This window comes from Pristiophorus japonicus, unplaced genomic scaffold (genome assembly GCF_044704955.1).
Source record: "Pristiophorus japonicus isolate sPriJap1 unplaced genomic scaffold, sPriJap1.hap1 HAP1_SCAFFOLD_286, whole genome shotgun sequence".
Taxonomy (NCBI): domain Eukaryota; kingdom Metazoa; phylum Chordata; class Chondrichthyes; family Pristiophoridae; genus Pristiophorus; species Pristiophorus japonicus.
Genome location: NW_027252625.1, coordinates 663688 through 677852, shown reverse-complemented (window position 1 = coordinate 677852; position 14165 = coordinate 663688). Strand labels below are relative to the sequence as shown.

Here is a 14165-nt window from a genome sequence, read left to right as displayed (position 1 = left end):
GGCCCTTCGAGTTGCTCTGTCATGGCTGATCATCGACCTCAACTCCACTTTCCCGCTTAATCTCCATATCCTTTAATTCCCGAGACTCCAAACATCTATCTATCAGCCTTGAAGATATTCAGAGACTCAGCATTCACAGTCCTCTGGGGCAGAGAATTCCAAAGATTCACCACTCTCTGAGTGAAGAAATTCCTCCTCATCTCAGTCTTAAATGGCCGACCCCTTATCCTGAGACTGTGATCCCTGGTTCTAGACACTCCAGCCCGGGGAAACAGTCTCTCAGCAACCCACCCTGCCAATCCCCTTCGGAATCTGGTATGTTTCAATGAGATCACCTCTCATTCTTCTAAACTCCAGAGAGTATGGGCCCATTCTACACAATCTCCCATCATAGGCCAGCCCTCTCATCCCAGGAATCAGTCGAGTGAACCTCCGTTGTACCACATCCCAGGCAAGTATATCCTTCCTCAGATAAGGAGACCGAAACTGTGCCCAGTACTCCAGGTGTGGTCTCACTAGGGCCCGGTACAATTGGAGCAAGACTTCCTTACCCTTATACTCCAACCCCCTTGCAGTAAAGGACAACATGCCATTTGCCTTCCTTATTGCTTGCTGTACCTGCATGCTTGCTTTCTGTGTTTCTTGCACAAGGACACCCAAATCTCCCTGAACACCAACATTTAAAACTGTGCCCGCCTTGGCTCCGTAACCCTTAATACCCTTGCCGACCAAAAGTTTATCAGCCTCAGTTTTGACATTTTGAGTTGATCCTTTTTGGGGATAGAGTTACAGATCTCCACTATCCATTTTGGAGTGATTCCCAACATCACCCTGAATGGCCTGGCTCCCCCACCAGAGGAAATTGTTTCTCTATCTATCCTATCAAATCCTTTGGTCATCTTAAACACCTCGATTGGCTCACCTCTTAATCTTCTATGTTCTACATTCTATTCTATAATCTCTTACAGCCAGGCATGCTGTAGTCATGTTTGGTGGCTGGTGGGTTGACAGCAGGATGGAGCAGGTCAGGGTTCTGGTCCAACAAAAGGTGTAATGGGTAGTCTGTGTGAATTTCTTAAACATCTTATTGTGATAGTCTACCCCAAGCAACCTCACTTCTGTGGGTCTGACAGGGAAAGGTGAAAATTTTTTCCAGGGTGGGAGTGGCGGCTGGGTTTACAGATTCCAACCTCACAGCTTGGTTGGAGGGGTCCCAATCTGGGACCGGATCTCAGATCCTTGTTTGCTCCTGGCAGCTGTTGATGCATGGAATCAGAAACATACACAAACATTCTTATCCTTTGGGCCAGTCTGTCATTTGGTGTTAACGATATAGATTGTTTGGGCTAGATTTTACACTTTTGTGCTTATCGCCCAACAATGGGCATTATCTCCAGCGGGGGCGGTAAAAATGGGTTTTCAAATCACCGGCTTCTTGCCCATTCTCAAAGCACCTAGTCTTCAGTTTTAAAAATGGGCGTTACCGTGAGTGGTATGAAATGGGCGGTAGCGTTAAATCTCGCTGACCTTCTGCCGTAAAGTGTGGCCGTCCTTAGCAACGGCATGGCAACGCTCGATTCCCGCGATTCAGGAGGTCAAGAGTCATCATGACATGTACAGAAGAGGAGACAGAGGGAGAGGGAGCTCAGAGGGACTGAAGGTGTGTCTGGGTTTGGTGTGGCTGCTTTGGGAGGAAGGAGGGAGACTTAAAGTTTCACTGCAACTAGGGAAACAACAATTAACTTTTACCAGCCACACATTTGCCCGAATTTAACCTATAATGGAGAGAGAAGAGGAGGCATCACAGTACGCTGTGGAGACTGACGCTGGAGAGAGCAGTGAGGTGGGAGAGGAGCACATTGGAGGCCACAAAAGAACGAGGAGGTTCTCGGACAAGGCGAATGTCTCCCTCCTGCAGAAGCTCGAGTCAGGCTGGGGTGATTTGACACAGGGAGGGCATGGGAAGCCCACCCCAAAGGCCTACCAGAAGATATAGACCGAGATAGCAGAGGTGGTCTCGTCGGCGACCAACGAGGTGCGTGAGGGTAACCAATGCCCCAAATGATGGAACGACCTTGTGGGATCCGCAAGAGTAAGTATTACAATGATTTACATGTACTTATGTATTTATATAATTTGATTTGTAACAGTCATGAGTGACTATCAGCAGATGTGAGGTCTTCCACTTTTACCGGCAATGGTTTACTCAAAGCCTGCGGTCACGGTGTACGTCTTTAGGTGAAGAATGATAATTATCATAATAAGCATGATTATATCTGTCAGTTATATTTTGTACCTAACAATGATATCACGCAATGATCTCATGCCATGTCATCCTGTCACCTTTTACAGAAGAAGCTCTCGACGATGAGGTCCGTGCAGAGGTGAACGGGTGGGGGGCCACCAGTCCCCAGCGACATCACTGAGATGGAGGAGCTGGTGCTCGCACTCGTGGGGAAGCACCCCCGGGCAGCCACGCAGGTAGCTGCAGACCCTGAAGTGATGCCACGTGAGCAAAACTTACACCATTGCGTAATGTAAAGTCAATAGATGCCACACCCACATCATATCCGAACAATCATATATGATAGATGATTTCTAAAAAAGTGTCATAGAAATAATGCTGGCCTAATGAAATTCATTGCAATGCACAATGTGTTGATGTCATGAAATGTGATGTCTGTGATGATTTTGAGAGCGGTGGTACGTTTGTCGTGCATATGTTGTGTGTAGCGCTGGACTCACCTTGTGACCCTAGCATCCCCTTCTCTAATAACCTCATTTGTGTTTTGCAGCTCAGCCAGCAGCACAGCCCCAGGCAAGACCACATAGGCCAGAAGTTGGGGGTGCGAGGCCCGACTCTCCGGACGATCCTACATCTGCTGCCAAGGAGCTCCGATTCTCGCCCATCAATCCGCTGGGTCTGTTTTCCATGGATGGGAACGCGGACTTCGAGAAACCTGCATCGCCACGCTCCAGAAACCATTCCACCCCAAGGCCATCTAGTGGTCCACCGGTCATTCCCGCATTCACTCTGGAGGTACCGGCCCCAAGCACCTCTCCACAGGGCACCCCATTTGTCCCCAGGATGGCACCAACCCCGCGGAGGTCTCGTGGACGCGGCAGGTCTGTTCCACGAGCGCCACATGACAGCAGAGAGATGGTACAGTTGTCCAGGAGGATTGAAGACATTGGTGACTAGCTCATCGAAGCATTTAGGGGTGTATCCCGACAGCTGACCACCATGACCAAGTACATTCCACAGATGGCGGAGGCCCTGGATGCGATAACCAGGAACACTGCTGGCACCGGCCTCCCAGTGGTCCCCGAGCTCGGCACTCCAACCCTAGGTTCCGCACCACCACTGCGAACGACAGATTGAAGCAAGGACCAAGATCCTGCTTCTGCATCAGAGAATGTCGCCCCCTCGGCACCTCCCGATCCCGTACCCGTGCAACCAACGCATCTGCCTTCAGCCCCCACCATTGAGACACCACCTGAGGAGCTCCTCGGTCAGGCGCCATGGAGCGAGGAGGGGAAGGGGTAGAGGTGGGGAGAAGAAGGGGAGGGGGTAAGGAAAGTGAGGTGCATGTCCGCAGGTGATGGCTGTGTTATATCTCCATCTGGGTGTATGCAATTTATTGTAATGTATGGAGTCAGCGTTGTCACTCACATCAATGTTCTTTCAGGCAAATCGTTCAGATATCAGCTCCTCACGTAAGAGCCTTGCAGCTTTGTAGCCACCACAGGCCCTTTCCTGTGGCCTGGAGGGGGCCGTTGACATGGTTGGATTACCAGCCTGAGTGTCTGGCCCTAGGTCAGCATCCAGCCCCTCATCGTCCTCTTCCTCTCTCTCCTGAGGTGGACCATTAGTCTGGCAATTCTGACAATTCTTGACCCCTCCTGATAGCCAGGTTGTGCAACATGGAGCACACGACCACGAATTTAGCTACCTGGTCAGGGTTGAATTGTAGCTCCTCTCCTGAATGGTCCAGACATCTGAAGCGCTGCTTATGCACAGTTATTGTTTTCTGGACCACAGTGCGTGTGTCTCTGTGGCTCTGGTTGTATCGTTTCTCAGCTCCGGTGTGGGTGTCACGCTGGGGGGTCATCAGCCAGGTGGTTAGGCCTTATCGGTTATCAACAAGCATCCACGTTGTCCTTGTGGCTGACTCTTAAAGATGTCAGAGACAGCGCTCTCACGCAGGAGCCTCATTGAAGGTGCCCGGACATTTGACATTCACTGCCATAATTATCTGGTTGTGGTTGACAACTAGTTCAGGGAGTGAAATCCTTTTCTGTTATGAAAAAGCTCTGGGTCCTGAGAAGGTGCCCACATGGCGAGGTGAGTGCACTGTATAGCTCCCTGCACCCTGGAGAACTTAGCAATACGGTAGAATGCTCCAGCCTTATCAGTCTGAGTCTCCGTGGTCATGGGGAAGCTGATAAATTCCATCCTTCGCGTGTACAGGGTCTCCATGACCTGTCTAATGCAGCGATGGGCTGCATGGTGAGACAGAGGAGAAATCTCGACCGCGGAGGCCCGAAAGGAACCGGATACGTAGAAAGACACTGCCACGGTGAGCTTGACCTCGACTGACACTGATGTCCTGATGGCAGGCTGTATATGTGGCCTGATCAGCTCACATATTTCACCAATCACCACCTTGTGGAAGCACAGTCTCCAAAGGCAGGTGTGGCCGGACATGTCGAGGTAAGACCCCTTTTCCCTGTACGTGCGGGGTGTATATGGTCTGGCCCCCCTCCTCATTCTTGCACATCTTAAATTGGGGACATAATGATGTGCATCACACATTGAACCATCTGCACTCTGCAGCATCTGCGTATTAATCGAGCAGGCTGAGAAATGGCTGGCCCTATTGCAATGAAAGTACATAAAATACACCTAGAGTAAACCCCCAATAGTCCAGAGTCTGAAACTATGTCTGTTGAGATGGTCACTTCACCTGAGAAGAACTCCAGAGTCAATGCAAACTCCCTCCAAGTTGAAAGAGCCTTTTGAATGAAGCAACCTGCGATTTAAAAAATGGCAGCCACACTGTGCGTTTTTTTGGGCGGGCGATATTGTGGGCTGTAATGTCTGTAAGCTTGTAATGTTTGTAGCTCCACACTGTGGATGTGGACGTATTGTGTACTGCAACCACAGAGTTAATAATTAAACACAAGCAGAGGTTCCGGAGACTTCCGAGAGAGCTGCCTGCCATGTTAGAAAGCTGTGTGTGCTTGTGCTCTGTGAATATATCACATTTGGCGATGAGGATGGGATTTTTCAGATGATTTAAAGCTGAAATTTTGTTGGTGAAGGATTCAGCCAGCCGACAGAGAGACTTTGGGAGCTTCTCGGTCTTTGGAAAAAGCTATAAAATCTGAGGTAAAATACAGCACACTGTGTGAACAGCTAGAAATTAAAATGGCAGCACCCGCAGGTGTAATGGGACATTTGGGTGAATATAGACGCGACCAGGAACGGTTTAAAGCATATGTGGATCGGCTAGAAATGTATTTCACTGCAAATAACATAATCGAAGTTCCAGACCATGCAGTCCAGAATCAGGCAATATTGGAACATAAGAGAGCGATCTTCTTATCTGAAGCAGGTCCGGCATTGTATGAAACACTGATAAATCTGCTTGTGCCTGACGAGCCAAAGGACACAACAGTTAAATAGATTTTAACGAAGCTGGAGCAACACTATAACCCCAAACCATTAGCAATTGCTAAAAGTTATCGTTTCTGTATACGAAATCAAAAGGTTGATGAAAGTATCAGTGATTACATTGTCGCATTAAAAAAGCTATCTATTCACTGTAATTTTGGAAACTTTCAAAACCAAGCATTACGGGATCGTTTTGCTTGTAGGATGAAAAATGATGCGATCAGAAGAAAGTTATTGACAATGGATGACTTGACTTTTGAGATTGCTTGTCAGATAGCGAGGTCGATGGGCATGGCCAAACAATATTCCCGAGAATTAAATAATAATTACGGTCGTCAGTCAACCGAGGTGAATCGCCTGCAGGATCAAAGTAAAAGACGGTGGGGGCCCAAAGTCTCAGAAACTGGAAATTCTACCAGAGTGTCGAAGTCGTGCTATCAGTGCCTGGGACAACACATTGCTCATAGTTGTCCATATGTGAAGGCAGAGTGTTTCTTCTGCAGAAAGACTGGGCATCTTGTGAAAGACTGAAGGGCAAACCAGCTTTTAAAGCTATGAGTCCAGCATTCAAAGCTATGAGTAGAAATCCCAAGAGACTACATAGCATGGAAGAACAACAACAGGACAAGGAGATGTTAGAGTTACACATCATCAGGAGCACGAGGTTAACGGACAGCATTCGGAAGGTATCAAAATCCACATAGATGCTGAGGGATTCAAGATACCACTGGAAATTGACACGGGTCCATCCGTGAGTGTAGTACCGGAGTCACTATACCTCAACTAATTGCGTGATTTTCAACTGGAGAAATCCAAGATAGAGCTGCGAGGCTACTCGGGAGAGAAAATTCCTGTGGTAGGTCGTATCACCGTACCGGTGAAATATAAAGATCAGTTTCAGAACTTGCCTCTAATAGTAGTGAAAGGAGACAAGCCTGCCTTACGAGGAAAAAATTGGTTGAGATCACTGAAGCTGGATTGGAGTGAGATTTTCCGTGTTGAAACGAGATTTGCATCAAAGGATGATGTTATCAAGAAGTATCCGAAGGTGTTCTGTGAAACGGGCAGTCCGATCCAAGGCTTCAAGGCGAGTGTCAGGGTACAGAAGGACGCTAGATTGGTTTACTGCAAGCCACGTTCCGTATCATATGCACTCAAAGAGAAAGTTGAGCAAGAAAAAGACTAGAGACTGAGAACATTATTTCTAAGATAGAAACATAGAAAACATAGAAAATAGGTGCAGGAGTAGGCCATTCGGCCCTTCGAGCCTGCACCAATGTAATTGGGCTACACCCATTGTTGTTGTACCTAAGTCCGATGGTAAGGTAAGATTGTGTGGTGATAATAAAGTAACCGTAAACCAGGTTCTAGAGGGTAATGTTCCCAATACATTGCCAAATATAGAAGATTTGTTCACAACACTGACAGGTGGTCAGATCTTCTCAAAACTGGATCTTACGAATGCCTACTTACAGCTTGAACTAGATGAGGAGTCCAAGTCATGCTTGACTATAAATACTCACCTAGGACTATATCAATTTAATAGGCTACCGTTTGGAGTGTCTTCCACCCCTGCCATATTCCAAGGGGTGATGAACCAGATTTTGTAAGGTATTGAAGGGGTAATATGTTATTTGGATGACATACTAATTTCATCACCAAATAGGCAAATTCATAATAACATATTGAATGAAGTCCTCAAACAGCTAGAGAAGCACAGAGTACGAGTGTCTGCTCATAAATGTGAGTTATTTAAAAACTCAGTGGAGTACTTAGGGTACAGAGTAGACAAAGATGGTTTCCATCCAACCATGGAAAAACTGGATGCAATCAGAAATGCATCCACTCCCAGGAATGTCACTGAACTTCGTTCATTCTTGGGTCTTTTGAACTATTATGGGACGTTCCTACCAAATTTGGCTACAGTATTACATCCACTGAATGAACTATTGAAAAAACAGGTCCATTGGAAGTGGTCAAAAGAATGCGATACAGCATTCAAGGAGTGTAAAGGCAAATTGGTAGAGAGCATCATGTTAGTTCACTATGACATATCGAAGGAGATTAAGCTAGCATGTGATGCCTCTCCGTATAGAGTTGGGGCAGTAATCGCTCATGTATTACGTAAAGGGGCGGAGAGACCAATTGCTTTTGCTTCACGCACTCTCAGTGTCAGTGAGAATAATTATGTGCAAATTGAAAGGGAAGCTTTGGCATTAATTTTTGGGGTCAAGAAGTTTCACAAATACTAGATAATTCTGTTGATCCTGTGCCACGGTTTCAAGTGTTGGCCAAAAACATGCTATTGAGACACGTTGCAAACTGTGCTCTGTTATGTTTATGGCCCTGCACGGATTGAAAAGCCAGCAGCACGGGTTCCCTGCAGCAGTGTGCAGCCGCGCACCTTACAGGGATCACTGGTCGCAGAAACAGTTGTTAGATATGGTTTCCCTATTTATGATAAAAGCATAAACCAAGTGTATTATGTCATAGGTTCTGTTTAAATCACAGTGTTAAAAAGGTACTATGGCCTGTTCCATGATTTGGGTTTGTAATATTATCTTTACTGACCTGTAGGTTTTCCTCCCCCACTCCAACATCCTACATCAAATGAAATTTATTTTTGGCAAGGACAAAAGGATGATTGTTTGTGCTTGTATTAAAATTGGGTTCTTATCTAGCTGCAATCGAATTCCTGTACTTTGAGTTTAATTACGGATAATATCCAACTTTAGGGGGCACCACTAATACACCAATAGATAAATGGCAGTTGAAGTCTTAATACTTCAAGGATACAATGGATACAATGCCCTATAAAATTGAGGTTGCCTGCAGAAATGAGTCTTTTCAGGGAATTGGTCTTTAAATTGCTAAGTATCTGGTTAATAGTTAATTGATGCTAAATCAAAATATTTTCATACATGCAGAACTGTTAATAATGTAATAATGGTATCATTAGAACCCCTTAGCTCCAGATCCTATGAATGATACTGCAGTGTTCTAAAGTGGGGTGACCTATATTTTCCAAACCAAATCCAGGGGCACACAGGGTGGGAGCACAGCAAAATGTAACGGAAAATGTAAGTTGCACATGTAGCGAGGCAATTTTTTTTAACAGCCTATATTTTAACAGTTGCACATACACACTACAAATGTAAAACAAATGTGCATATAATTACCACAGATGTGACGTCACACTATTGAAGTGCATTCAGACACCATTTATAAATGTTACATAATACAATAACACTGTTGAGGAACATCAGTTTTTCATACCCATTTCTACACTGTTGCAGTCTCTTGCTGACACTTGTTCTTTTGTTTCCGCTGTGCTCGTGCGTCGACGACCATTGTTTTCAAAATATATTTTATCATATGGAATTATTGGGCTTAACCGGCACCGACTGAGCAACCAATCGGCTCCCAAATTACGACAATTTTGAATTGTGTGGGTGGGGAGGGGAGGAGATGACTAAATCAAAAGCCCTCTGACTAATCAACTGCGATTCAAACTGTTGCATCTTATAGCAAAGGAAGAGGAGAGGGAAAGAGAGGGGGTTTGGTTGTCGAGCGAGGCGGTCGGGAGCACAGCCGAACTCGCTGGCAGCACGTGCCCAACCCTCGGCCCTTGATTGACGAACGCCATCGAATAGACCTGCCCCTTGCACCACTGAGTCCACATCAGGGCTGGCCTCCCAACCAGTCGACGTTCACGGTGGACGCAATTGGCAGGGGACACCCGAGAAGGAAATGTGTAATCAAATTAGGGTGAACGGTAGTGTATGTGTGTTGTACATCATATTCCAACAGAGAAATTAAAAGGTGGGTTATTCAGCAAGGAGTTTTGTGAATCGGGAACTCTTCCGGGGTCACTATTTGCCCAGGGACATAGTACCTCATCCGGGGACTGTCCCGGAAAACGGGGATGTATGGTCACCCTATTCTAAAGTTTCTAAATCATTTGCAAAGATAGTCAGTTACATGTATAAAACAATCAAGGTCGACAAGCAGCCAATGTAATCTGACAAATTGAGGATCCTCTTGTGCAAGTTTGATTGAGCACCTTATTTTGTCCCTTAAAGTCGGTTTTGACATCATATGCCAATTAGAGGAATTGCTTGTGCAATCTAATCATCGGCCAGTCTTGTTATCCTCTTACTTTTTGAAGCTGTGCTTTGAACAGACAGATTTGCTCCATGTAACCTTCTGGGCATCATGCTGGAATGCTTCATTTTGCTGTAGAAGTGACAAAGATTTAATTTGTATAAATTGAATACACTTTGTGGTTTTATTGTCTTCTGCTATTGGCTGATCCGTGTCTTCATTAAGCTTGTTTTGAAGGACACTTTGATTTGAGTATGGTAGGCGTAAATCTTGGACGAGTATCATCAGTGCAGGTTGGATTATGGTATGCCTGTACTGCTGCCTACCTGAAAGAATAACACCTGCAGGTGGGTGAATATATATTGGGCTCCTGCAAGAAGTAATACTCCCTGAAGTGTACCATTTGATTTTTACTGAGAATAAAATTCAATTCACATTGCAATATAAGAAAATGGCGATAGGTTATATGTGTAATATACCATTTGTATGTCTGCAAAATTTCTATGACACATAAAAGGGCTGCAGATTGTTGACAAGGGAAATTAAACATAATGTTGAGTGGCTGTTAATTTTATTCGTGTGACTGTAGAGACTTACTATTTTAATGCCATTGGAATATTGTCACAGACTGTATTTAGGCTGATAACTACAGTTTCTCACCCAAGTCTCTCAGTTGTTGCTATGCTGTAGATGGAGTTGAAGCGCGCACAAAATGTATGTGTGGACAATTTTAATGGGTTCTATGCTTGAGAAACAGCCTCAGACCATCATACCTATATTGCTCCTCATGTAGAGAATGATTTCTCAGCGCCTTTCCTGGCTGTGAACAAATGAATGGATTCAGAGCCGCAGGATAGAGGGACTTGGGGATGCATGGTTGAAGAGGCTTTCCAAAAACAGGGAGGGAGGTTACAAAGTGGAGGTGTTGAGGAAGTTCCAGAGGGCAAGTTCCTAGAGGCTGAAGGAGTGGAGCAGAAGCATGAGGTGTCAGTCAGTATCTGAGAAATGAAAGGGACAAAGCGTTTGATTAGGGCAGGGAAAATAGAGTACGAGAGAAAGCTTGCAGGGAACATTAAAATGGACTGCAAAAGCTTCTATAGATATGTAAAGAGAAAAAGGTTAGTAAAGACAAACGTAGGGCCCCTGCAGTCAGAATCAGGGGAAGTCATAACTGGGAACAAAGAAATGGCAGACCAATTGAACAAGTACTTTGGTTCGGTATTCACTAAGGAGGACACAAACAACCTACCAGATATAAAAGGGGTCAGAGGGTCTAGTAAGAAGGAGGAACTGAGGGAAATCCTTATTAGTCGGGAAATTGTGTTGGAGAAATTGATGGGATTGAAGGCCGATAAATCCCCAGGGCCTGATGGTCTGCATCCCAGAGTACTTAAGGAGGTGGCCTTGGAAATAGCGGATGCATTGACAGTCATTTTCCAACATTCCATAGACTCTGGATCAGTTCCTATGGAGTGGAGGGTAGCCAATGTGACCCCACTTTTTAAAAAAGGAGGGAGAGAGAAAACAGGGAATTATAGTAATAATTATAGTAATAATTATAATAAAATGATGGAATCAATTATTAAGGATGTCATAGCAGCGCATTTGGAAAGAGGTGACATGATAGGTCCAAGTCAGCATGGATTTGTGAAAGGGAAATCATGCTTGACAAATCTTCTGGAATTTTTTGAGGATGTTTCCAGTAGAGTGGACAAGGGAGAACCAGTTGATGTGGTGTATTTGGACTTTCAGAAGGCTTTTGACAAGGTCCCAAATAAGAGATTAATGTGCAAAGTTAAAGCACATGGGATTGGGGGTAGTGTGCTGACGTGGATTGAGAACTTGTTGGCAGACAGGAAGCAAAGAGTAGGAATAAATGGGTACGTTTCAGAATGGCAGGCAGTGACTAGTGGGACCCAGCTGTTTACACTGTACATTAATGATTTAGACGAGGGGATTAAATGTAGTATCTCCAAATTTGCGGATGACACTAAGTTGGGTGGCAGTGTGAGCTGCAAGGAGGATGCTATTGTTAAGTCCTAGTTCGGGTGGTCAGCTGCATTCGACAATAATCGAGTCAGATACCTTCAATCTTTACGTCTTTATTGAAGCGGCTTCGGACCTGTTACCAAACCGCCAGCACAGAGTCGACAGATTCCGGGGCAGGCAGACAAAAGGTCTGCCTATCCTCACAGACGCATCCTTTTATTCTTACAAACCGCAGGAGGTATGGCCTGCTTCATCAATCACAATGTGTTACTAGGGCTTCATGAATTGATAGCCTGTTTATCTTGAGAACATTTTATGCTTTTACGAGCGAAATTGCAACAAGCAGAATTGCTCAGGGACACCAAAACCTCCTACGTGCTAGGATAGCTTAGCTTAATCACGCGAAGCAGATGTGCTCCTTATCAAGTCATGGCCATAAACCCTTGTTTATCAGTGATGGTCACACAAGCTACTTTGCCCACTACTTTCTCACGGGAAACTAAGCCTGTCTTTTCTTATTTTCTTATTGATTCCTAGAACCATTTTATTAACCCTTTCATGATTCTTCCACATACATTCACACTATGAGGCTGCAGAGTGACTTGGATAGGTTAGGTGAGTGGGCAAATGCATGGCAGATGAAGTATAATGTGGATAAATTTAAGGTTGTCCACTTTGGATTAAAAACAGAGAGACAGACTATTATCTGAATGGTGACAGATTAGGAAAAAGGAAGGTGCAACGAGACCTGGGTGTCATGGTACATCAGTCATTGAAGGTTGGCATGCAGGTACAGCAGGCGGTTAAGAAGGCAAATGACATGTTGGCCTTCATAGCGAGGGGATTTGAGTACAGGGGCAAGGAGGTGTTACTACAGTTGTACAGGGCCTTGGTGAGGCCACACCTGGAGTATTGTGTTCAGTTTTGGTCTCCTAACTTAAGAAAGGACTGTCTTGCTATTGAGGGAGTGCAGCAAAGGTTCACCAGACTGATTCCCGGGATGGTGGGACTGACATATGAAGAAAGACTGGATCAACTGGGCTTGTATTCACTGGAGTTCAGAAGAATGAGAGGGGATCTCATAGAAACGTTTAACATTCTGATGGGTTTAGACAGGTTAGATGCAGGGACATTTTTCCCAATGTTGGGGAAGTCCAGAACCAGGGGTCACAGTTTAAGGATCGGGGGTAAGCCATTTAGGACTGAGATGAGGAGAAACTTCTTCACCCAAAGAGTGGTGAACCTGTGGAATTCTCTACCACAGAAAGTTGTTGAGGCCAATTCACAAAATATATTCAAAAAGGAGTTAGATGTAGTCCTTACTACTAGGGGATCAAGGGCTATGGCGAGAAAGCAGGAATGGGGTACTGAAGTTGCATGTTCAGCCATGAACTCATTGAATGGCGGTGCAGGCTCGAAGGGCCGAATGGCCTATTCCTGCATCTATTTTCTATGTTTTTTTTTACTTGTATGGTCGTAAGTTTACCATCGTTATGGACCATAAGCCTCTGACAGCAATCCTCCATCCAAAGTCCCCAGTTCCAACATTAGCTGCAGCCCGAATGCAGAGATGGGCTTTGATTTTGTCAGCATATACATATGATATTGAATACAGACAATCAGCTGATCACAGTAATGCTGATGCAATGTCTAGATTGCCTTCCCCATCACAAGTTACACCCGATAGGGAAGAAGTGTTTTATTTTTCAGACATTGATGAACTGCCAGTCACAGCTGAAGAGATTGCTAGAGCAACCAAACATGACCCAGTTATGTCAAAGGTGTATGATTATATTGCAAATGGATGGCCAAACCAGGTAACAGACAAAGATACACATCCATTCTTCATTCGTAGGAATGAATTATCAGTCGATAAAGATTGTATCATGTGGGGTGCAAGATTGGTTATACCAAATAAATTCAGGTCCAAATTATTAGGAGACCTCCATGACCAGCACCTGGGAATGTGCTTGACCAAGAGTTTTGCGCATAGTTACTTATGGTGGCCAGGTCTTGATAAAGATACCACCATCAGTACTATTACAGCCATGAAAATGGCCTTCCAGGGTGTGGCAAAGGCTACATATTGATTTTGCTGAGCTAGAAGGACAACAATTGTTCATTGTGATTGATAGACATTCGAAGTGGGTTGAGGTGTTTCCAATGTGGAAAATAACAAGTAAAATAGACATTTTGCAAAGATTATTTTCTTCATTTGGTCTCTCAGAAGAAATTGTTTCAGATAATGGACCACAATTTCATTCAGAAGAATTTGAACAGTTCACGAGCAAAAATGGTGTGAAACATACCACGGTTCCACTGTAGCACCCTGCTTCGAATGGTGCAGCAGAGCGCACTGTACAAATTGTAAAACGTGCCCTCATAAAACAAATGT

At 44.9% G+C, this 14165-nt stretch overlaps 1 protein-coding gene across 5 annotated transcripts in view; it reads left to right on the top strand.

The window, feature by feature from the left end:
- The window catches only part of LOC139247857 (ankyrin repeat and SOCS box protein 9-like), a 123010-nt gene that overhangs the window by 88697 nt on the left and 20148 nt on the right, over positions 1–14165 (top strand). Inside the window, exons 7-8 of one of the 5 annotated variants that reach the window (XR_011590991.1) lie at positions 2353–2481; positions 2796–3531. The exons of 3 other annotated variants lie outside the window; for them this stretch is intronic. The gene's annotated coding sequence lies outside the window, so the exon portion shown is untranslated. Of the gene's footprint in view, positions 1–2352; positions 2510–2795; positions 3532–14165 lie in introns of those variants that run through there. One more of the 5 variants, XR_011590992.1, reaches the window with a different exon arrangement.